Source organism: Pelmatolapia mariae, linkage group LG7 (assembly GCF_036321145.2).
Source record: "Pelmatolapia mariae isolate MD_Pm_ZW linkage group LG7, Pm_UMD_F_2, whole genome shotgun sequence".
Lineage (NCBI taxonomy): Eukaryota > Metazoa > Chordata > Actinopteri > Cichliformes > Cichlidae > Pelmatolapia > Pelmatolapia mariae.
In genome coordinates, this window is record NC_086233.1 from 44,532,238 (window position 1) to 44,557,578 (window position 25,341).

The 25,341-nt window shown below is 39.6% G+C and overlaps 1 protein-coding gene across 3 annotated transcripts in view; it reads left to right on the plus strand.

Annotated features, from left to right (window-relative positions):
* Nucleotides 1-25,341, plus strand: part of peak1 (pseudopodium-enriched atypical kinase 1) — a 106,701-nt gene that overhangs the window by 34,956 nt on the left and 46,404 nt on the right. For 2 of the 3 annotated variants that reach the window (XM_063479237.1, XM_063479238.1), the window contains exon 3: nt 17,178-17,254. The gene's annotated coding sequence lies outside the window, so the exon portion shown is untranslated. Of the gene's footprint in view, nt 1-10,268; nt 10,337-17,177; nt 17,255-25,341 lie in introns of those variants that run through there. The other variant, XM_063479239.1, reaches the window with a different exon arrangement.

The following is a 25,341-nucleotide window of genomic DNA, read 5'->3' on the forward strand; positions in this document are numbered from 1 at the left end:
TGTTTCTAGCAGTGGAGCTGACTCTTTGATTGAGAGTCAGCTCTAACACACTTCACAAATTTCTCTCCACACAGAATAGATGAGATCTTGAATAGCAAACAGACAGACTTCACCTCGCAGATTTGGAAAATGTTTTATCCTGCACTATTTTGGAAAGTGAATTATAACCAGACATGGAGATAAAAATAATACTAAATAAAATTTGAATAAACCTTCACTCAAGACTTACTTTTGGGTGTTTTGCAGAATGTGCAGTGACATGATAGACTGTTTCCATGTTTATTGGATTGCATTTGGCAGATTCTGTATTGTATTCCATGAGAGAGGAGGGTATAGATTTTTTCTAACCAGATAATTGATCAAATTCCAGTAAACAATGGTAATATGACAGAGGAGACTAGCTTCACAAAATGCTTAATATTCAATTTACCAAAAAGTTGATTCTGGTCATCTGGACGTAGCGTTTTCAGTGGGAGAAGTTTTTCATCACTCATCCAAGACTTCAGAAATTGTCTTACCTTTTCACGTAAATGGCCTCCTTGACTCCGCGCTCAAACCAGCGTTCCTCCCTGTCCAGGATGTGTACATCCTCATCATTGAAAGAGTGTCCACTGGCCTGTAGGTGTAAATAGACTGCAGAGTCCTGGCCTGACGAGTTAGCTCTTCTGAGTTGTGCCATCCAATTACCCAAGGTTGTTTAGTTTCGCCAATGTATAAATCACGCCAATCCTTCTTGAACTTAACAGCGTACAGAGACCAGCTCTGAATTGCAGAGAGGGCCTAAGTTTAAATCTTTCACCATCTTATAGTGCTGTTATTGTAGCTATTTCCCATCTCTCTGTTAATGCTACTCATGGCCAATGGTCAAAGGTCTATGAACAGTGGTTGTTGATCAATGCATTGACATTTAGCATATTTAATGATCAAGAAACTGACCTCACAGCATGTTGTTCGTCAGTGGTGCTAGTTTCAGTAATTGTGTCAAGGTACTGTTCATAAGGATGGGGAAACCTGCAGTCAGCTGAGACTGAAGAAGTCACTTGGATGAGTGACGAAACGTTTCTCCCACTGAAAACGCTGCGTCCAGATGAACAGAATCAACTTTTGGGGATTTCCTTACCTGGATGATTGAGCATGCATTAAGACAATATTGAATTTATATTTTTGAAACAATCTCTCCTCTAGCTTAATCTTTTCAAAGTTACTCTGTACCCTTTGGATTCCCCCTCATTTTCTCATAGGCTCTCATTGTTTCCTTGAAAGATAATGGGGTTTTAAGCTGTTTCCCATTTATGCATACTTAAACTCTGGCTTTATGGTCACAGATTGGTATTGCACCATTTAATCACTCTTAGAGCTTTATGTTCTGTACTCAGGTTAGGCTATCAAATATCCCCCTGTCTTGAATATTTTATGACACGATGCCTTCCTCTTGCTCAGGGAAATGTGTCATCTGAGCTAATCTGTAGTCGTTGCCTTCTAACACTGTCCTTCCCCCTTAAAGCACGAGGGATTTGGTGGGTTTTGTCGCCAATGGCTATGTGAAATATTCATTTCAATTAATTTTCAGTACTCTTACTACTTTTCAGTACTACTGTACAGTGGCTTGTGTGGAGTTGAATTACCTCAAAAATGATGTACTAGTGGCATATATGAAATGTAATGCAATATAATAATTTTCTCAGTTCAGGAAAAAAAAATTCCTCTTCCCTAAGATTATCAGATAATTTTATATGAGACATGGTGTGGTAAATCAAATTATGAGAATCAAAGCACAAGTAGGAATTGATTTTCCTTAGAAAAATTTAAACCATTTCTGACTTAAACAAGTATTAATGAAATCTTTCAGGGTTGCATATAGTGGCAAAAACAATTCAGTACTTTGCTACTATCGCTTTTAGTCGCCCAGCTCCCCAAGCTCAACCTCTCTGATGCAGAAGCCCTTTCATATGCTTTGATCTTGTTAATAATTATTTGCCATGGAGCTGAAGAAGAAAAGCAGAATGGAAAAGCAAAGAATGTTGCAAACTGATAGGCACATACGGGGGTTTGGGGAGGGGGTGGGTAAGGCTGGGAATGTTTTCAGGGATCGGAGTTTCAGCCCTGCGTTTTCCTTTCGCAGACATTTTCAGCGATTATGAAAAAGCAGAGAATGGCTCAAAGACGTCATCTGACGTGATCCTATGCCAAAGGGTGACATTCCTGCCACAGATAAACAGCTGTGGAACTTGAAACATATTTTTCCTGTTTTCACATACAGTGTAGAAAAAAGAATACTGTTGCTGATGCTTAAATACGCCCTCTGTACCATACATATTCTCCTATTGCTCATGTTGTTTTTGGATGAATTCTTAGTGGCCTTGCTTTATCTCATCCATGCCGTCCATCATTGTTGGAAGATGTTTGCCTCCTGGGCTGGTTCCCTATCTGGAGTGGCTCTGGATGGGCTCAGAACAGAACTGGAATGAAGATCCCTACTGGCCTACTGGCAGCAGTGAGAAAGGAAAGCACGGGGGGTGAGAGCAAGCCAAGAAGCTCAACTGTTTCTTCGTCCTTCTCGCTCTACTGGGGTTGGAACATTTTTCCATTCCTCCATAGTTACTGCAATTCATACCAGACTGTTGATATTCATTTGTACCTTATAACATCACTTCAGCGTGTAGTTCCTGTGCCATATCATGCTCAGTGCAAGGATACAGTACAATTAATCTGATACTTTAAATAATAATAAAAAAGATGGTTAAAATACTATAAACTACAAGACTGCTGGGCTTTTTTTTTAGTCTATAGTACTACAAGAAAGTAGTGCTATTTCTGTCCTGATGTTATATTATAAAATCCCCCCCTACAGAAATTGGAGGGATTATAGAGCCTGTTAGCCACAGGGAGAAAACATCTCCTGTAGTGTTAGGGTGATGAGTCTTTTTCCTCGTGTTCATTGTGTCTTACCAGGGAGCCATGAATAGGATGAGAGGAACTGTGCCTGATGCTGAGAAGTCTCTTGAGTATGCTCCCCTCAGACACATCCACCAGAGTCTCTAGTTAAGCTCCAAGAAAAGAACCAGCCTTCCTGATGTGTTAAAGTCTGTTGGCATCAAATACTTACGCCCCCCTGTCTGAGCACACAGCTGCATGAAAGACCACATTCGTCTCCACGGAGTAATACATCATATGCAACATGATCCTGCTGGGGTTGAAGGTTCTAGCCTTCTCAGTAGAGGAAGTCGACTCTGGCCCCCCTTTTTTTTTATTTTTTTAGTATTCCTCAAACCTTTACTGGGGCCATGATTGAAAAAAAAACTAAAGGTCTTCATGTTTTTACTGAGACAGAATTATTTTATACAGGAATTCTTTGGTGAAATACACCACAATAAGACAAAGAGCTGAACCTGTTATTCACAGAGTGGGCACCCCCACAGATTCCTCTTGCTGCCACTGTTGATTGACGAGACTGTAATGCAGTGGGACACACTAATCTATAACAGCATCTCACACTCCATTGGATGGAGATGTGAATTTTCAGCAGACCTGGGAATACATCACTGCCTCACCAAATCCCATCAAATCATGACTCTGGAATGTCAGAAATTGCCAAAAAAAATAAATAAGAGAGATTATGAGATTCAGTCCACCCTTCCTTCTATACTCTCAAGAGAAACTTGTACACATAACTAACAGAGACGAGCCAAGCGTTAGCCCCTCCCTCTCTTTTTTCCCTGAAATTATTGATTGATAGCTAAACCTTGTTATTCACTGTGCCGTTAAAATAGACTTCATGATCCAACAACTCAATAAAAAAAACTGATTTATTCAGGTGATGGGTAAGTTGCCATTGAGAAAAAAAGAATGGGTCATGGCTCACATCCATCACCTCTTTTATTGCTGCAACACAACATGTAAAAATGAAGTCATTATAGTGACAAATCTGTGATCGCTTGAGTCTTTCTGTCTGGAAACTGGGCAGCTGATGGTGAAGGACAGAGCGATGGATGATCCAGTTTTGCCCCCCCCCCCTTCAGTCTCTCTGATAAACGCACACAAACACGAAGATATATGAGGATGACGAAGCGGGAGATGTGCAAACTTGCGAGGGTGGTGATGAAAAACAGCTGTTAGGGGAGGACGGTGTTTGCGTGTGAATACACACATGACAGCAATATTTATGCAAGTAGCAGCTCCTCACATACAAACACAATGTTCGCAGATGAAAGGCGGTAAACCTTAATGGCAGGTTGGCCATACATATAATGGTGTCTAACCACAGGCATTTTTCTTGGAAACCGTTTAACATCAAGTATGCTCACAGGCTGGTTTACAGGACTTTGCAAAAGTTTTGAACCTCTCCTTCTTTCTTAATATTTCAACTTGAAAGTAGGATTTACTGAAACGTGCAAACAAAAATGGAAATGCAACATATAAGGTGAAACAGACTTTGTACAATTCAAACACACTTGAAAAATCAATATTTGGTAGAACCACCCTTATTCTTCAATACACTCCAAACTCTCTTAGACAAGCTTTCTTGTAGTTTCTAAAGGTAGTCTTCAGGAAAAGTTTTTCAGACTTCTTGAAGGATATCCCAGAGCTCTTCTTTGGATGTTGGCTTCCGTTTGTACGGCTCCCTGTCAAGATGATCCCACAATGCTAGTAACTAGGGATGGGTATCGTTTAAGTTTTATCCGATACCAGTACCAAACCGGTACTTTTGAAACGGTGCCGGTGCTTAAACGGTGCTCAAACCGGTGCTTAAAGAATGGAGAACACAAAATTGGTCCTAAAACCTCTCATGTTCAGCTGTTTTTTTGTAAAAAGATAACAATGTTAGCCTTTTCTGCAGCTATAGGGCATATATGGTATCACTCTTGGCTGGAAGCAGTGCTTAAACAATGGAAAAAACACAAACTTTGTCCAAAAACCTCTCATGTTTAACTGTTTTCCAATTTTTCTTTGGTCATTTTAGCCTTTTTGGCCCGAGTGAAGGCAGTATCTGCCATCAAACAAGAAGACAGCCGCATGTAACTACGACGGTGTTTGCTAGTTCACCTTACATGCATTAATTTAATAACGTGGTTAGCGTACTCAACGTAAATTACACACGAACAACATTAAGCTACTCACGCAGAGAAGAACGGCTGCTGCTGCCATCATCATCCGTCATCATTTCTACTACACTGGCAGGGCTAGGGGCCAGGACTCTAGTCTTCGGGTTTTGGGGGATGTTGCTAACTCCAGGTCCGATAACAGGCACCACACCCGCAGTAGATGTGCACAGTGTGAGGTCTCGCAGCAAGCTATCAAATACGGCGCATTTCTCGGCTTTTAAAAAAAAGCCAGGTATTTCATCAGATTCGAGGTGTTACCTCATTTGCACAGTATCACCTTAAAGCACTTGTTGCAGGCTGCTAGGTTTGCATCTTTTGCTGTGAAGTACAGTCAGACTTTTGACCGCTTCGCCTTGGGCATTTTTAATCTGTAGCTCTGCTCTAAAGGAACGTACGTACCTGGGCCCGCCTACTATCCATGGAAACGTAAAATGATTGGCTAGAATCTAAAGTGTATCACATCTCAGGGGAAAAAAAGCACCGAAATAAAGCACCGAAATGTGCGCTGCTTTTCGGTCTGGTTACTACCGTTTATGTCAGAAACCGGTACCCATCCCTACTAGTAACTGCTACTTGCTAGAAACAAAGTGCCTAAAGATACCATTTAAAAATGGTTCATTACCGAATTGCCTGTTATACATAGAGACAACACTGGTTTCATCCCGAGAATAAGGTGCCTTTTTTATGTTTGAATGATTCATAGGGTAAAGTTAAGTTGCTCAAAATATTTAAAAAAAAAACATGGAAAAATAGAGAAGAAGCAGTCAATGTCCAAAGAAAAACAGACTTTCAGAAAGCCTCGAGAACTATTGCTCAGAAGCACTTTAGCAAATGACAAAATCTGGCTCCTCGGAAGGAAAATGTAAAGAAATGAGGTGTTCCTTAAAACTTATTCTATAAAGTATTTTAGAGTATAACAGTTAAATTCAAGAGTCACTTGATATTCTGAACTTGGGAGTACATCTGCTTTAAAATATAGAAACAAAAAAATCCAGCATATTAGAACTTTGTTGTTTTAGTTTCTGTAACATTTGAAAGAAAAGAAAAAAAGGAGGTCATTGGAAGCTTTATAAAGTAAATGTAAAGGCAGTTCAGATTCCCTTACAAGTATTAATCGAACAAGCATTCGTCAGGATGACATTTGATGACCTCCCTTGTACCTATAATGATGAAATGGCCAAAGACAACTTCTGATGGAAACTCAGTCATTTTATTTAATAAACAGGCCTGAAATGTGATAGAAGCACTCGGTGTTTGAACACTCGGTTCAGAAAAAACCTTCAAAAGTTACTCCTAGTAGGCTTTCAAGGGATAATGAGTGACGTTATCGGCTACAATGAAGAGCAATTGAAAAAAAAAAAATCACCCAGTGTTTTCTTAGCCATTTTAGTTCTTAGATCAGCAATACTTTCTTAGAGATATCTTTAATCTAATGCATGAGATAGAGGAGCATCAGTGACCTTAAAGGCTTCAAAGGCCTCCTGCTCGATTCAGATTTTTTTCTTTTTTCCTTTTTTTCTCTTTTTCTTCTTTTTTTGTGAGAGTGGCTAATTACTGACAACTCTGTGGCTCAATTTCATTTATAATCTTCTGTCCTACTGGTTCCATTCGTGGCTTTATCATTTTGTTTTTTTATTTGCTTTCTCTGCACACCATTACTTCAGCGATCAACCTTTGAAATAAAGCCTAAGAATTGCCAAGGCTGAGTTTCACTTGGGTTTCCTCCTTTCCACTTTCAGTTTTAATATTTACGGATTATTAATCTCATGATTAAGTGCCATGCCATAAAGTACATATTTCAGTGACAGCTTAAATCCCATCCACACTGTAACCCATTGTAAAAATGTCTACAGCTGCTCTAATTTCATAAAATACGTTCCAGTTTTTGTCTCTCTTTACAAACAATGCCCTTGTTGGTCCTTAGATTGATCTAAAAATTCACCCTGGCCCTTGAATATAAAAGGCATAAGGTCCAGATGTGAGCACAGATGATGGGTCCCTGTAGACCTCGCCACATCAGCTGCCAACTGCACTGACATCTGCATGCAGAGTACCTTTTGTGGTCAATAGGAAATGGCCTCTTTAAGCTAAATTAGTAGCGCTGTGCCATTGAGACTAAACACTGGAAAAAGCTGGTAGGAAACTGTCTCTCTTACAAACATCATATAAATGGTGAGGAACGTTCAGTCAGAATTCTCAGCTGTTTTTGCTTTTAAAACAGTCATAGCGTCCATTTTATTTAAACTGTCTTGCAAGTCTCACAAAAATGAGTTACTGTAGAGGCAGCACTGCAAACAAGGGATTTGGGCGATGGAATATACTGATGGGTTGGGACTCTTGAGTCGCTGACGTGTTGATGGCCGTGCTGAAGACTTCCCATTCTTTTGACAATATTTGACTTGGCAAGGAATGTTGAAGTAAAAGCAACTGGTTACCTTGTCACAAACCTTAAAGAGAAACCAGTGGTAACATGGTCTTAGCGTGGGTGTTTGCTTTTTGCTGATTGAGTAGACATTTTGTGTATTACTTGAAGATTGAGGGGAGTTCACTGCGCTGAGGCGGTGTCAGTGGTCAGTGGTTATGGCCTTGCAAAGTTGAATAATTGGAGAAAATTGAGGCATAATTTTTTTTACTTTTCGCTGAATTTTGCAGTGGGTGCATTGGTTAATTTCATCAGCCAGAGGTCTGACACATGTTCAGTTTTACAGTTTTCCATTACTAAAGGCATGCCATGGTACTTCGGAGGAACGTTGTTAGGCCGAGGAGCCATGCTGATGCATTTCTTTGAGTTATGACAGATTTTCTTTATTATGATTGAATGTGAGAAAAACTGAAACATGTTCTTAGCATTTATTTTTTCTTAAAGCTTCTCAGACTGTTTATCACCTGTTTTATACACTATAAAGAGAGTTTCTTTAAAAATATAGATATTATTTTTAAATGTTATGCAATGGTGTGCTGCTTTAACCCACTTGAAATTGAATTGCACTGTATGTAGCCTGTAAACTAAAATGAGTTTGACACCCCTGTCATAGCTGTCGGGTGGATAATCGCCTTTCTGGACCTAGAAATGAATTTTCTAATAAAAGCATGCAGATATTGTATGTCATGTATATATCAAGTTTGAGGTCTTGGCCAAAGGGCCTGATGTACTTAAGGCTACTGCTTGTGAGGAAATGGGTTTCAAGTTTGACTTTGAATAATTATCCATAGCTTTGCTGAATCATCAGAAGTTATTTTATTTTTAGTCAATGTAAGGAAGACAGTTTGCTATAGTTTTACTGCAAGTAATGTAAAAAAAAAAAAAAAAAGTTACTCATACTTTGGCAGAACATTTTTAGTAGGCTCCTGAAACCTTGGGACACAGTTGCTGTCCTACCTCTGTACTCTAATCCACCGATGAAATATAAACTTGGTAAGAAAATAAATCTTATCCTGTTGCAAAGCCTGTTTTTCCCCTTAAATTGTGCCATATTTGGAACGAAAATGCATTTGTGGGTTGAGCAGCAGAGTTGAGTATGTGGGTAGCACTCATGAAAAACTTGCCAAATCTTCTCTGCCAATCCCAAACAGCTTATTATGCGACCGACTCTTGTTCTGAGCTCCTGGTGCCCCAGGTGCTGCTAATCAGGTGCCTGTGAGCATGGGCCGTACTACAGCTGTCAGTTGGTGTCTGCTCCAGGCATGTCATGCTATGATCTAGACAGGGCCTGTGCCACAGGAAAACTTCAAGCTGATTATCTGCAAAACCAAGTTGGGTTGTTGGAGTAAGTCCTAGTACCGTCTCCTAGTTCCATATAGGATCCTGTCAGACAACGTGCGTGTCCTAAGAATGAGACATCAGAAAAGGACAGTTTCCTCACCCTGTCAGCATGTAGGAATCTGCCACAACTGCCCTTCACTGTCAGTCCCATTTGCGGTGGTGTCGGCAAACTGAAAACATGAAGGAAAGTTATGCTCAGCAATGAGTTCAGATTCTGCCTACAGCAGCCGGATCATAGGATCAAAGTGTAGAGAAGACGCAGAGACCATTATACTCATTCCTGCACTGATAGGGTAACAGTTTTTGGTGGAGGCAGCGTGATCGTGTGTTGACCAAGCTGGTGACCAACATGAGGAGGTGGTGCCAGGCTGTTGTGGCTATGTATGGTTCTTCCACATGCTGCTGAGGCTTGCGTTTGTTAAATACATAAACTATAAATTGCCAGTGTTTCTTCAGGCTCCAATCTAATAAACACTAAAGAAATAGTCAAACACCGATTCCCTCACTTTTTGTCCTAAGTTCTTTTTGTTCGTTGTTATTTTGTTTCAATATGGCTTATTTAACTGACCTATTAATACATTTTATAGAAACTGAGGCGACTGGAGGTTGCCAAATTCTCAGGAAACTGAAAAGTCGTACTCTTCTGCGTTACTGATTTCCTTCACTGGTTCATCCCTTTTAATATTTTATAGTACTTGTTTAGAGTGGGGAGATCACGTTCACAGTCTAGACTCATTCACTTTACAAACCGTTTGGCTACTGAAACATCTGTTACATTTGTAAAACAGACCAGAGGTTGCCTATGAAGGAATCAATATCAATGTGTGTGGGGGGGGGGGGGATGACAGCTGCTCGACTCTGTCCCTGCCTGCAAAATGTAAAGGTTAAGAGGCATCATGAATTTGATAGGCCTCTTTGGGAATTCAATTCTGCTGGGAGGATCCAGCTCAGCCTCATTCTCTAATTTCTTCCCTTTTTTTATCATCTTCCTGAACAACATGAGGAGTTCTTTGCTGGCCTGGAAAACGGGACCGTTGGGGACTGAATATGAATTACTTCTTCAAAGAAAAGGGGGAAAGGCCAAGTCTATCTTGCCTCTAGCTGTCATCCTCTTCATTTTTTTTACCCTACACATTTTTTCTATTTTCCACCTTCTCTTCTTTAAATGTAAAAAGCCAAGCTGATTACATTCTCACTGTCATATATGTGTCCTCTCTTTTTCCTCTACCAGTCTCCTTTTCTCTGCCTCTCTTCTGTTCTGTTTTGGCTCCCACATCATAACCCCCCACCCCCCATACCTCTTCCCTCCCTCGCTCCTCACATTACGCTCCAGCTTTTCCTCTCTGCGTCCCTCCCTTCTCTCTCATTCATACACTGGCTTCATCTCTGCTCCATTAGTTATGCAGCGCTCTCTCTCTCTCTCCCTCTCACTCGTCTGCCCATCCACTGACCGGATAAACACCACTCCTTTGTAAGTAGTTCTCAGTTTTTCTTGTTGTTGGTGTTGTTCACTCCCAACTCTCTCCTCTTCACATCCTCCAAGGCTTCAGCAACTGTTGCTGTCTGCTCAGCATGGCAGAGGCTTGCTAGCATGCTGATGTGCTCAGAAACACAGATGGACAGGGTGATCCACAGAGGAGGGCGAGCAAAGGGACAGATCAGATGAAGTAAAGGCAGGGAGCCAGAGTGCGCATCATTACCGTCTCCCGTCTTGAGTGTCAAGCTTTTGGAAAAAAAGAGAGTTTGGATGCTTGACGGGACACCCTCTAATTAAGCAAGGAAGTGTGGCTTTGGACAAGCTGGGTCACATTTTAATGAGAGCTCTTTATACACTGGAATAGCTGCAGCCTTCTTAGTTGCACAATGAGATACAGTTTCAGTGTCTCATTGCTGTTCTGCTTTACATTTTTCTGTTCATGTAACGTAAGCTTTACAAGTCAAAAATTAAGGTTAATGTTCTGCTTCCTGATATTCTTTTTTTCTGATCCGTATGAGTGTTGAATTTATCTTGTAAAATTGATTTTAATATTAGTGCCAATATACTGATTGAAAACAAATTTCAGTAATTAATTAAATAACTCAAATTAAAGTTTGATCTTTTTGATCCTTGGGTCCCCTCCTCTTTATTTATCAGAGTGCTCTACTGTCTGCTTGGGAGTGGCATCTGTAGTAAAAGTTTTGTTTTTTTTCTTTAGCATGAATGAAGTTTTAATGAAACTTTAAATAGAAAGCCAACATTCTGTTGAAGTGGAGAAATGACTGATTCAATAACCGTTTGCTCAAATGTGAAGAATAAAAGTACTTGCTCAGCTGTGTTTGGAGGAGAGTCATGATGCTAATTCTGTCTGATTGATGTTTGTTTGGTGGTTTATTGCTCTATGTGTATTGGATAATCGCAGTCCTCCACTAGCAGATTTCTTTCTATTAAGAAAGAAATCTGTGTCTTAGCTGATTTTGCACAGCCTGACCCCAAAGAAATGTAATTTTGTTTATAATTCAGTCCACATCCCTGTGCACAGTTCTAGACTCTTTATATCTTTACATATATTTTAATGGGCAGTGACTCTGCATTACAAGTTATTCAGCCCCAAAATTTTCATCTGGCTCGCAGGTGAATTAAAGGCTAATGTTTTACCTGATGTGACTGTCAAGATTGAGCAGAGGAAGCTTCCTTTATTTTATAACATGAAAGCACCTTATCTGCACAAGATGGAAATTTACTGTCAAACTCCTTTTGTCACCAGTAAAAGGACGAATCAAAAAGAACAGAAGTATTGCAAATTGAAGCCAGTATAATAAGAACATTAAACACTGCTCATAATAATACTGCATGTGTGCTTAAGGTTATTATTAAGGATTATTAAGGAACATGATTAATATTCCTTAATAATCAAGAGGTGTTTTAAAAGGTGCTGAAATGTGCATTTCTTCATATCATGTATTGCATTGCATGCACAGTGTCAGATTAGTTTGGAGTGTGGAGCTAACCTTAGCAGTGCTAGCACCAGCAGCCCTTCTTTCTTCTTGCATAACTGTCATCTGCATACTTTTCCATCGAAGTCATTTACAGCTTCCTGCCAGAGAAAAGTTCAGTTGTTTGTCGTGGCTGGGTTACTGTCTGGTGGCATTGTAATATTTTTAAAATAACCTCCAATTGTTGCACTTTAATTTTTCTAATTTTATTAATCAACTAAGAATTCTTGTGCCAACTAGCCAGGGCAGCAATGTTTCTCACAAGTCCCTAATCAGTACAGAAATGCCTGACTTAATGGCCACTGACTGGAATCGGATGATTTCCAGCGTTCTCCAGCCACACGTTAACATGTTGTCAGTGTGTGTGGGGGGTTTACTTTAGCCTCTAACAACAGACCTAAACCGACACCTAAATAACTCATTTTAAAGAGGCTAACAAAGGCAAAGTGGCTAAAACTAAAGCTATCCAGAGCTCAGGGCCAGCCACAGCCATGGTTTGAGCAAAGGATCTCAGACGTTAGGAGGAAAATTATAGAGACGAGTGAAAAGCAGAAAAGGGTCCAATGTCCTGTTATCTGGTGAATTTATAAACATTAAAGAAACAGAAAAAAAATGTGGTGATGGTGATGTTGACGTGTTGACTTTGGCTGGTGGTAAAGTGAGAAATATGTATGAGATTAAATTGACCTCAAACACCAAAAAGCATTTTGTAATACACTCCCATGTCCTTTGGTTGGAGCTTACATCAGGACTGTGGCCCACAGCGTGTCTTTAAACTGTACACAAACTGTTCAGAGAAGAAACAGTTAGCTGGTATTATGCCTGTAATAAAATTGCTAGCACTGACCTGTAGTTTGACGTTAGCTGAGCTGCTGTGGGAACAGCTCTATGCTATGGTACATTAGAACAGCCCATCCAACCAATCCAACTGGCTGGAGGCGCTGCAGGAAGTGTAGGAGAAACTTTCTCAGGGGTGAATTGACAGCTGGAATGCCAAAGGTCTGCAGGCCTGTAATTGCTCCAAATGAGCAATTTGGGGACACCAAAGCTTAAAGGAGAAAATCAGTCATGAACTTTGCTTTGTATTAACTATATTTTCTATTCAATTTGTAGCCATAGCCATTCAAGTCATTTGATGAATAAAACTACAGAAGACAAAGTTTACTTGGGGGAACAAAGAGTAGTGAAATGTTCCGGATGACCCTTTTCTGAGTGTGGAGATTTCCACAAATACTCAAGTTGCGTTTTGATAGTTATGTGCTAAAACACTGCATGTATAATCGACGTGAGTAATGGTTTGCACATGGACTGCTACAATATTGAGAAATTGATGACATATTCTCCTGCTTGCTGGATCTGGACTGTGAAATAAATCTAGTAGTCTTTGACCTGATAAGCCTTCCAGTTTTGAGGTCATCTTAATATACGCACATCCAGGGCAAAAACAGTCTAAATACTTATTTTTATTTGTAAAAAAATCATACAGAATGATTTTAGACTCAAAAAAACCAAACTTCAGTGATTTTAACTCCCACCCAAAGTCTTGCCTTGAGCCATCTCGAGCTGTGCCAGTGCTTTTCAGTGAGCGCTAGCCAACAAGGAGGGTTTTTTTTCTTTCTTTCTGCTGTATCAAATGCTGCCATGCTCTTTAAGAAGACCAGATCAGAAATTCTTTGAGCATCAGCTGATGGCAGAAAATCAGTCATTATCTTCAGGAGAACAGCTCAGCTGCATAATGGCCTCTAAACACTGAGGTTTTATTCATAAAATCCACATGTTTATCTTGAGCAATTCTTTTTAGACAACTTTTGAAAGGGAGCCAGTCAGAAAAGATTAGGATTTTTCACAGAAACGGTCATATTGAGAGTTTCAGACCTTTCTTTCTTCAAGCTGCAGTCTTGAGAAATACTTTTTGTTACTTATTCAACAGTTAAAGGCCAGTCAGTAGCAGACATCTTACAAGAAAGATCTGTGAATGTAACCAAAAACTGTTCTGACAGGTTTCAGTAATTGCTTGTACACTGGTTGCACTAATTATTTGGTGTGTCTTTGACATTGTAATAAAATCTGTGAAAACATTTGAGGAAAAACACAAATACCGTTGGGTTTTCTTACATGATTGATATGAGAACTCTTAATTTTTTTCAGCTCTAGCTCACTTACTATGTTACCATTCACTTAAATAGGGAATAGCACTGGCTGTTCACTGTGGGGATCTGCTCAAGACCAGTCAGCCCTGTCGCTCAAGATGCAGAGTAACTTGTGGATAGTTGTTATGGAAATATAGGCAACATAGAGCCGGATGACAGAACGAAAGAGTAAAGATGATACCGGGGACCATACAATGCTTTATACTGACTGTTCACATGACTGAATCTGTTAGCCAGACTGACCTGCGTGTTTAGTGTCAGTTGCAAATTTCTCAGCCTGTGTGGCGTCAACTGTGCCGCTAAGCTCAGGATTTAAGTGGCGATTTGTCTGTGGTGTTCCACTGAGCCATGTTGTTGTGTAAAAGCTTCCTGTGTTTCTTTGTACTCAACCACAGACTTATACTATATTGAACACACCATATTTAAGAAAAACACAGGCCTTACATTTTAATGCAGGCTTATGTCGCAATCCCTTAAATTAAGTGGAGCATAACCATCAAACCTAGCAGTTTTGTACTTTAGTTTCTAGTGTTGTTGTTTGGGATATTTTCTTAACAAAATGAGTGCGCTGGTTCATAAGGCTCTGTTGAAATGTGATTGAGCAAGACAGAAGAGTTGACAGTTGACTTCATGGCACAGTTGAGATTAAATAACTTAAGCACTATATTGTTTACTCGAGATTTTTTTTTTAATCTTGCTGCTAATATATATTGTTGTCCTGCTGATTTTTAGTGGTTCAGATGGGAGCTGTAGCCCAGCCTCGCTGCAGACAGTGTTAATGAGAGTGAGTCAGCAAACTGTGCTTTCAGAACTTGATTGTAGGCTCAAAAAGGTGAAGGGGATCTGGGCGGTCAGGTAAAAAAACACTATGTTCTGTGCCAGATATATCCGAGTCTGATTACCTGAGAATCTTTTGACCTGTCAGCAAATAATTTGTTGATGCCTTTGTTCAGTGGTGACGCAGGAGAAGTTTAACAGCATGTTGGATATAAAAACAAGCAAGGGTCATATGAGCATATGAGATGGTTAATATGTACTACTATGCAAAAGTCTTGAGTCACCCCTGTTTTCTTTATATTTTGCTTTCAATTAATTAACCAGACTTCATGTAATTTTTAAGGTGGTCTTGAGCAGTAGTTCTCCAGAGCCATCTTCCGCCACTTTCCTGTGAGTCATTGAAATATAAAAGAGACCCAGACTTCAAGGTATCAACCAATGTTGTATGTTTAGACACTTTGTTACCGACTGCCTGTTACAAAAACCAACAATTTGTTCCCGTTTCTTTTGTTAAAATGACAAAAATTACTAAATGAATTCCCAAACAGATGAATTCCCAAGCAGCTATTAACTATAAACTTGGCATATCTTGACAAGCCAAACACGCTGCCAATGCAGTAAAACACTATCTGGATAGAAAAACTCACAGTGGAACACTATCAGTCATGGATTGGCCTCCCCAGAGCCCGGACGTCAATGTTATTGAAGACGTGCGGGATCGTGTGGACAGAGAACAGAACAAAAGGCAGCCAACATCCAAAGAAGAGCTTTAAATGTCTTTCAGGAAGCCTGGAGATTTATTGAAATTTCTTCTTTTACTGGACTGTCTCTAGCTGTTTTACATGCAGACATGACATAACTGATTAGCTGCTGGCTGACCCAAAATTCATGGGATTGACTGAAAGTTGAATCCCTGCAAATTTCATCTGTTTTTTTTTTTCTGTTATTTTACTTACCAGACTAATTGCAGTCATCTGGTCTATCTCCAGTAATGCAGTCAGTACCAGAGACAGCGTAACACAAGGGAGCAAAAGACCACAAAAGTAGTAAACAAGCATGCAGTTTGACCAATGAGACCAAGTCTTTTCTAAAACCATAGAAATGAGTCTGCTGGATTATTTAATTTGACATCCTGACTCTGGTAATGGGTAGAAATATGTGAACCACATTTCAACTCCCAGACTTATGCAGCAGTTTGGGTCGTAACTTTTGGGCTTTTTTTTCTAACAAGTGAGTATACTTAAGTTTGCCAGTGTCTTTTGTTGTACTGGACCTCATAGTAGAAACAATTCAGAGGTTTCTGGAGTTATGATTCTGGAAAAACATCTAAGTTCAAAGTAGTGTGACCTCAAAGGTTCGCCTCTGATACCAAACATGCATGCTAGCCCTTTTTTCACAGCATAACATCTGATGATATTTTCTCCACCTTGTCTCCTCATTCAATTTTTGACAGATCTTTTTTTTCCGTTGTAAAGTGAATAAATGAACAAAAAAAGCGGAGCCCCTGAGATGACTGCTGTTATTTTTATCCTCCTAAAGGAGACGCATTGTCCTCGGATGCATTGCTGCGGAGCGGTTTATAGTGATTGAATTCTTAATACGGGGGATGCTTTTGCATTATTTTCCTAAATTTTCCTTAGTCGCATAGCAACAAATAGTACAGCCACATATATTGCACCTAATACAACACCTTGAACAGATTGTACAGTTAAATAGGGGCGATAGAATGAAGAAATGGAGGTATCATATTCAGTTTAAGGTGCGTGGAGAAAGGAAAAAGTATGTAAGAGCTTTATTGTAAGCTACATAAATAATCATAACAGAAAAAAACAGTGAAATGATTCCACAGTTTTAATATTTTGATTAACTTGTACATGCATGTTGAAGCGCTTACAAAGTCAAGTACATACAGTATATCTGTAAAACCTCAGTAAAACAGGTTAGCTTAATGCCAACAGCATACTTTTTTGTACTGTCTAACAAGAAGATTAATTAAAAAGTGTTTGTCCAACTGTAGGATGAACACGAGAGACTGATGCTAAGAACAAGCCATCGGGGCGACTTGAAACTCAAATGAGTTGATATTCACTGTGTTTTCTTCATTTGTTTAATAGATTGTCGTCTATGGCTTTTGGATGACTTTGCCTGGGTGATCAGTGTACCAGTAAATCTGATATCTGCTCTGTAACACTGTGCCAGAACAATGACTTGCTCTGAAAATGAGCCTCAATGTTTAGAGATCTGCTTTAGGCAAAGCAACAAAATGCTCTCTCCCCTTCTTTTCCTCCATCTTTGTTTGACTTTGTCTGTCTTCCCTTCCCGTCGCCCACCCCTTATTATTCCCTTCGTCACACTGTCGTGCATTTTGTTTATCTTGTCCTTCTCTGCCTTCTGTGTCTCTGTCATCTGCAGGTTCCAGCAGTAGCTGTTCTCTGCTTCACCAACTGGGACTCCATGGCTGGCAGTGGTGCTGCTTGATTCATTGCACTGTGAGTTTGCTTCTGGTTTGTCTGAGAATGACTGCGTGTGTTGGTCTGTTTGTCTCTCTGTGTTTTTCTCATGCACTTTTCTTGGTTGTTAGGTGAGCCCATACAGAATAATACACTTTAACTCATCAAAAGCCAAAGTCTCGACTTGTCCTTTGTAGTGTGTGCCTCTCCAGTGTTTTATTTGCGGTTCTGTTTTGTCACTTCTTCAAGTCGATACCCAAGGAGTCTGATTTTTCCCCACGGATTGAAGTCTTTCTGTGATTAGTCTCTTATTTTTCTTTCACTGTTTTGCTATTTCTGTTCCCTGTGCTGCTTTTGTACTGAAATACTGTCTCTCTTCAAAGCAGAAACTGTATACACGCTGCCACTGTTCACAACTTGATGACTTACTGGTTGTCATATTACAGCTCCTAGCATTGCAGTTTGCCTATTAGTGCAATACTCTATCCATATTATGGCATGTAAGATATCTATAACAGCTACTGTAGCACTTTTTCCTTTCATAACTGGCTTTGTGCAAACTGACCTGAATAACTGAAGTAGCAGCCAATGCGCGCAGTGGAATATTAGATTATTGGTACCATGTATAGGAAGTGAAGGCATATAGATCGTCTCTGGGCATACTTGAAGATGCAAATACTCTGCTTTAATAACTCATGTATGCTGTTTTTCCCCCCTGTGGTAAATTAAATCTCCTAGTAAAAAGTACTTAAAATATAGCCATCACCTCCTCCGCCTATATAAATTCAGAAGCCATGAATGCAGCAGTATTTTTTTATCTTTGGCTTTAGTGCTAGACACACTTTTTGAATTAATCCGGTGTTGGATGGGAGATGAGCTTACTTTTTCCTTTCAGTACCACTCGTTTTTGCATTCATGCATCCGATTACCTTTTAAATGGAGGAACATTGTGATAGTTTTGAATTGATTTGATAGTAAATGGATTGTATTTAATGTGTATATTGTTTAGGATGAGTTTGATACTTGCAGTAAAAATTAAATAGTGATTATCCAACAGCTCTGTGACATTATGTTTTGCACATATGTTTTGAAAAAGAACAATGAAAACTAGATTTCCTACAAAGTAAACATTAGATTTTATAGGGGTTATATATGTTAAATGTTAATTCCTGATTCACCCTGTCTTTCATTCATTCATTTGGTCTCAACATATTTTTCACAGCTGTATCTTTGCCAACACATGGGTATGTATTTCTTGTGCTTGGCACTAGAGCTCATCCGATAGATCCGCCAATTTTAGCTATTTGCTGACAAATGCCAGTACAGCTGATGAATGAACACCTAAAAAGAAAAATTAGGAGCTCATGTTGCTACTGTTGATGTTGTGTATTTTGCCCACCAGAGAGAACTCTGCAACTTCCCTGCAACATGTGTTTGGAAAGCCATAAAACACGACAACCAGGTGATCAGAGTCAGAGTAACTGAGTAATCTATGACTTGTGGCAATAAATATATTATCTTACTAAGGTCTCATAAAAATCTATTCATAATAACTGTTACGTGAGCTTAACCCTGGAGAACCCATGGGGTCAGAGCCGACCCCATTGGTTTTCTAGGGAACCCATGGGGTCAAATTTGACCCCATGGGTTCTCCAGGGTTAAAGATGGTAAAACACACAGTCTTTTGACCAACTGCAAATATCAAAGGGAAGGGACTGATCAGGGAAGTGCTTAAATTCAGAAACAGTGTTTTTCTTAATAATCCATGCTGATCCAATTTTTTCTGCTAGTTAAAAGCCTTTTGTTGATGACTAACTTACCTTTGCTAACACTGTCATGCACTTATTACCTCACTAATGATCTCTGTTTCCATATGTCTCAGTGCCAGCTGGATAAAAAGCAGCCATCTGTGCTGCTGTGTCTCAGCAGGTTTAGGTCCTGGTCTGTTTGCATGTGCCTCCATCTCCACAGCTCCCACCACAGATGTTACTGTTTGTGTGGATAATGACAATAGATACTTCATGTGCTGTACTTGACCTTTCACAAAGAACCACTAGTCTTATCTTCTCTGCAACACTTGCTTTTATTTGGTGCATTGTACTGAGACCTTAAGGCTACATGCGCCTGTGTTGGGTCACTTTTTTTGAAATGAGGCGTGGGCTTGAAGCCAAGTAAAATAACAAATATCCTCCCCATGTTTTAGCAGAAAAAGAAATCACAGTAAAAAAAAAATTCTCATAATTTTTGCTGTTGACCTTAATTCCTAAATCTGCTTAGAAAAAGTGAATCATGTGGCAAATGCAAAAATTCCAGTATTGCTGCTGAAATGACACTTTTTCCAAATCTCAGCTATGCCAAGGGGGAAAAAATACTGACTGGCTTTTGTTAATGAGACCCGTCAGGCTTAATTTCACACACTGCACCAATTCAAACTATTCGTGGCTGGTTGGAGGAAGCAAGGGGGAGGAAATGCTTGTTCAGGCGAAGGCAAAGGTGTTGTACAAAGCAAACACAGACTGTCTCTTTCAAAACTTTCCACCCATAGGGATCTTCTTGTCTTTTTCCTGTGTGCATTTTACCTGGACAAGCTAGTGGCGCCGGATGGCATTAGCCCTCTCTTGATGCCTCCGCCTTCTCCAGCGTCCATTAGTTTCTGCTGCTGTTAGTTTGTTTTGCACTTGGCAGTTGAGAGCAGGGATGGTGTTATGTTCAGTTTAATTGGATGATGTGGTATTCTCTTCCAAGCTCTAGATGCCAGCATCATTTCTTGGCCCGTGCCTTATCACCATCCTCAAAGCTACAGAAAGAGATTATTGCTCATATTGCAAAAAACGAAGGTCTTTGTCCCTCAAAAGCTAGAAAATGTTGAAAATGATAAAATTGATCAGAGATATATTTTCTCTTTTCTTTCTCTAACTTTTACTTTCCTGATTTTTTTAAAAAATTTATTTATTTTCTGCACCAATGTCTGTCACCTTTTCAAAAATACTCCCGGATTTCACACAACACATGAAAACAGCTGTGAGTGCTTTCTAAACTGAAGCCAGATTTTTGGATTAGCATAGCCGTTCTCCAGAGGACACAGTTAGCAGGCAGAGAAACAGACAAAGGCATGGTTAAATCATTAGTGAAATAAGCCTGGCCCCCATTACCATCAGCCTAACACAGTCCAAAACCACCATGGGAAGAGAGAGGGAGAATTTCTTCACTCAAAGAAACACAGTTTCTTTTTATTGATGGTAATTGGGAGCTGTTATCAAATCTGTCCCCCACTTCTCATTTCTCCCAGAGTTGAGCGCTGTAGAAGAAACAGGCGATTGTTCTTTGAAGAAAGTAGGACACATTTTTTCCAGGAGCTTCAGTTCTGTCTTGAGGCTGTTTCTGTCTCTTGGAGCTTCCTATATATTCAGCCTATACATGGAAATGCTTGTCCTCCAGAAAGACTAAAGCCTGGATAGGAAAGTTGTGCAAGAGTAACCATTTTTAATCAGTGCTGTATTTTACATACATGTAATGTATATGTACTTTATGTAAGCTTTTTTATATCTTCCTCCTTTTTTGTTAGTATTTTACTGTATATACATTATTTGTCTCACAATTGTATCACCAGAATATTTAGTAGTTATTATTAATTACTGTTTTTTAATGGGGACCCCACAGAAAGAGTTTAACAGATGTATTGCGTATAACATCTAGCTGCTTTTGAAAGCAGTTGAAAAGGACATACAGTACTCTCTAGAAGCTTTGATGGCATCCGTTTTTATAATTTTTTGAAAGTGGTCTTGAGCAATAGCACCTGACTGTTCAGTGTTTTGTCTACACATAACAGGCAACTTCAGAAAGAACCAGTTTGTATCCTTTGTTACTACCAGCCTGTCACTAAAATAAATTGATTCCCATTCCTGCTGTTTAATCTATGAAAAATGTCAGAGAACACAGTTTGACAGGTATAACACAGCATTTTTATGCCAACAAGGTGCCAAAGATTTACTGAAACTATCGAAAACTTGGTATATCTCAGCATACTGTGCAGTGTTTTGTTTTGTTTTGTTTTTAAACTTAGGAAACTGGACAAGTGGAGAGCAGAAGAAGTGCCAGGCCTAAAAAAGCCAGCTGCTGTTCAATGCAGCCTCAGAAGTGGAAGGGTGGCTGTCAAAAAGCCATTTTTAAGAAAGGGAAACTGGTAGAAAAGGCTGAGAACTGGACTGAAAATCAGGAGAGAGGTACAACAGTGAGTTAGCAGGACTGATGAGATTTGTTACCTATAGTGCCCACATTAACGCTGCCTTTTTATTATTAGCCTATAGTTGCTATCTTATTGATAACTTAGATGGTTATTTCTAATGGCTAATTGCTAATACTTACACAGCTAATGTTAATGTGTGCAGGCCCAGTTAACATTTATGATAACTGTTTAATGCTTCAGTGTTGTTGAAATGAAAGTTTTACTGACTCAAAATTTCTTACTAGTTTCAGAATTTTGTAACAGAGTAATAGGACAGGAGGGTAGAGGCTGCATAACTTGGCTTCGAATCCTCAAGATTTTTGCAGCACCAAGGTAATCCAGTGATAGTTGCTATGTAGCAGTGGTAATATCTGATGATAGTTATTTTGGCAGATTCTTATACAGGTTAAAATAGCACTGAATTTACTTCCACAGTGTAACTTGGTTTAACACTGTAAATTGAACCTGTCAATCACAGAACTTGCAGTGTCACTGCTTTGAAAGCCACCAATCACATTAAGCCCTTCTTCCTTTGGACTCTGCCCTCCAAGCTACCAAAAGTCAGATTTAGTCGAGCAAGCAGAATTCATCTTTGAGATTAGAGCCGCCTGCGTGAGTGTGAATCTGCCACAGCACCCCCTCGAATGTGTGATGCGTCTTTGTGCTGAGCTGTGCTGAGTTGTACGCGTGCAAGTTGTTGAATTTGAATACCTGCAGCTGTGAAATGATTTGCTCATTATTGTGTTTTGTCTCCTGCGCCTATTTTGACACAAATAAAACTCCATAGTTGTGCTACTGCAAATGAGTTCACCTGCTAGCCAGGGAGGGGCTGTGTGGCTGCCTGTCTGCCTCTCACTACTCGCCTTGCCACAAAATACTGCAACTATTGAAGGCATTTTTAGCAAGCATGTGTAAGTGTGATGTTACAGTCTTGAAGCCAAAAGAATTTGCTGTGATCCCAACAGATTGCTGTTCACACCCCCCCCCCCCCCCCCCCCCCCCCCCCACTAGCACCCGAGGGATATCCAGCTCTCAGCACGATACTACCCTCACTGCTTGCTGGTGCCAACAAGCCTCTGTTTCACACGGTGGAGGTAGTAGAAGCAGGCGGGGCATGTTAGTCAAAGGGGGAAAGAAAGCCTTCATGAGCTCTCCACAGTTATCACCAGCCTGCCCCTGGCTAATAACTGTATCAGTTTTACACCAGAGTGTGGAGAGTGTGAGTGAGTATGAGAGAATATGTGCGTGTTGGTGTGGCAGTGTGGGTGAAACGGAGAAATCATCCAATGCGACGCTTGTTATTTATAGACCTACAGCGGATTTTTGTGTTAATAGAAATCAGCTGCAGTGTTACGCTTGTGTGCAACTGATTCAGGCTTTAAATTTTTGTGTATTTTTTGTAGAAGCACTATGTGAAATGTAAGTTTAAATATTTGTACCTTTTCAGTCTCAGCTGGCCCTTAGACATTGATTAAACAAAGATAAATATAAAAACATATCTAATTGTTGATGAGCACAAGTGAAAAGTCAATGAGACAAACTTATTTTTCATTGTTCTCTATAGTTTTGCCTCCACTGGGATTATACAGAGAAATGCAATAGTATGAATCTCATATGGAACTTGCATACAAAATTCATACTGCTGAATTTTTCCATAAGCTAAGAAGAATTTTTCCAATTCAGAATTCATGTGATCAGGTAGAAGTTCTGGAAGTACAACTATGTGAAAGCAGTCAATTAGTGATACAGAAGCAGCCGTATCTATATTAAAAAACCATGTTTAATGACTTATTGAAGTTATTGCTATTAGTTTTAGATGGTTTGGTAGATGGTTAGGGACGTGTATCCATTCTGTATTCTACTTAAAGCACATAACATGAACACATAATGTTTAACAACATTAATTAATATTTATTTGGCCCTAGTGCATTAGAGTAAAACAGTTACAGTGCATCTTCTATGTAAGCTTCATGTGCTGTATATACATAGCAGCTTCCTGCTGGTCTGGCTGTTCTGAGTCAATTTTTGTTTTTTCACAGCTTTTATGATAATCAGCAGCTTTCTTGCACAATTAATTTTACTTCTGTTTAACAATTTCCAAATAGCTAATCATCGTCATATTTTTTTTATGATTCCCTTTTTTATTTTAAAAGAAAAAAAACCCCTCAGCTTTATTTATTTACAATAGAATTTAGTGGACGTGGGTGTATATTTGTGTGTGTGTGCATGCCATTAAATGCATGTGTTCTTTTTGTTTGTATTGTGCATTCCCACACATCTGGCTATGTCTGCTCTGCCACTCCACTGGTGTTTGTCTGGAGGCCAGCGGGTTGGTCTCCCAAGGGGACCTGCAGTGGCTCTTTCCCAGGCCAGACTGCAGTTACTCTCCCAGAGCTTGCACAATACCAAACACTGCACTGGAATGTTGTTGGCTTCATTTGTTGTCTTCTCCCCTTTTGTTTTTTTGTCTCCTTTTCTGTGTTTTTGTCTTGTGCTTTTGCTTTTTTGGCCTGTTTGCTTGTTTTTTTTTAATATTGCTTTTCTCTCCTCAATTTATTGTTTGTTTCAGTTTTCTACAGATTTCAATTGACTAATATTCCAGTGTAATTAATGCACTGATTTACAATTTTCATTGTCAGTGTTTTGACTTTTTTCCATAGGAACCAAAAAAAATACAAAAAAATAATTAGTAGTTATAAATTAAAAATATAAAAATAGTTATACAAGAATCAGAAAAATTGTGCTTTATTTGGGGGGAACACTCAAACGGTTGTTATAGAAAAGCAACCTGCTGACATTGACAGCTAACTTGGAATACTTTAGTCCTGTCACCAGTGGCTATATTGAAGGTAAACAACAGCAGCTGAGACTTGAGACAGTTGGAACTGCTAAGAGATAATGACTGAGCCTTGCTACTTGCAGTGAGGACTTTGTTTTGACACTGTCATTTCGTTTTGCATCGACTGTTCCTAGTCAAATCTGTCACTAAGTAAGCAATGGGAGGTGAGCTCATAATGAGGTGAACTTGTCACACTGCTCATATCTATTTGTCAGCACCTACCACTAAAGGGCTCATGTGGCCCATGTTTACTGTCTGGTGAAGACTTTAGACTTGAAGAAACTCCTGAGTAAATTTTCAAATTAAATGTGTGCTCACGTTGCAAGTAAATCATGTTCTTAGAGATTGAGTTTTCACAATTAATGATTTGAAAGTGCAGTTCTTGTTGCAGTTTTTCTCCTGCTTGCATTATGGTTTATTATGTCAAAGAACACACGAAAATACCTGATTGTGTCCTACCATTTATTTAAAGCTCAGATACATCTGTGAAACATGGACACAACTGTCTGTTTTTCCAGCATAAAACAAAAAAATCCCAGTGGAAGCTTGAATCTCGCTGATTGTTGCCGATGCCACAACTCATTAGACTAGAGGCATGGCACTGTCGCAGTCTAGTCTAGGATCACACACAGACTGTATCTAGAAGCTGAACGTAAAGCCAATGTTTGAATCAAAGTGTGGAGTGCTAAGGCAGCGGTCCCCAACCTTTTTTGCGCCACGGTCCGGTTTATGCCCGACAATATTTTCACGGACCGGTCTTTAAGGTGTCGCGGATAAATACAACAAAATAAAACTAGTACCGGTACCGAAAAAAAGAAGATTTATTCATAACACACGTGAAAAGACCCAGGAAAACCGAGTTAACGATAAAAACGATAACAAAATAACGCTGAAAACCGATAAAACCCTGAAAACCATACATTTCACACCTGAGCCTCAACTCTCGCGGCCCGGTACCAAAAGACTCATGGACCGGTACCGGTCCGAGGCCCGGGGGTTGGGGACCGCTGTGCTAAGGTATCAAAACTAACAAGCTAACCACTCACAGATAGTTGCTAATAA